This window comes from Ailuropoda melanoleuca, chromosome 18 (assembly GCF_002007445.2).
Source record: "Ailuropoda melanoleuca isolate Jingjing chromosome 18, ASM200744v2, whole genome shotgun sequence".
NCBI lineage: Eukaryota > Metazoa > Chordata > Mammalia > Carnivora > Ursidae > Ailuropoda > Ailuropoda melanoleuca.
The window spans coordinates 33,081,112-33,081,326 of record NC_048235.1 but is presented as its reverse complement, the minus strand read 5'-3'; positions in this window follow the sequence as shown (position 1 = coordinate 33,081,326).

Here is a 215-nt window from a genome sequence, read left to right as displayed (position 1 = left end):
AGGTCTAATTAAAGTAGTAAAAACTAGGGGCTGCAAAAAAACTGGTGTGTCAATTATAATTTGGGATATGAAAAATGATTGGAAGAGTTTATATTTGACAAGGGATTGTACTGGAGTCTTCTGCATTCAACAGCTGTCTCATAATGACTTATCGAACCAATTCAAATTTATAAAAGTCACAGTGTTTGCAACAGTCCCCTCCCCCCCCCCCCATA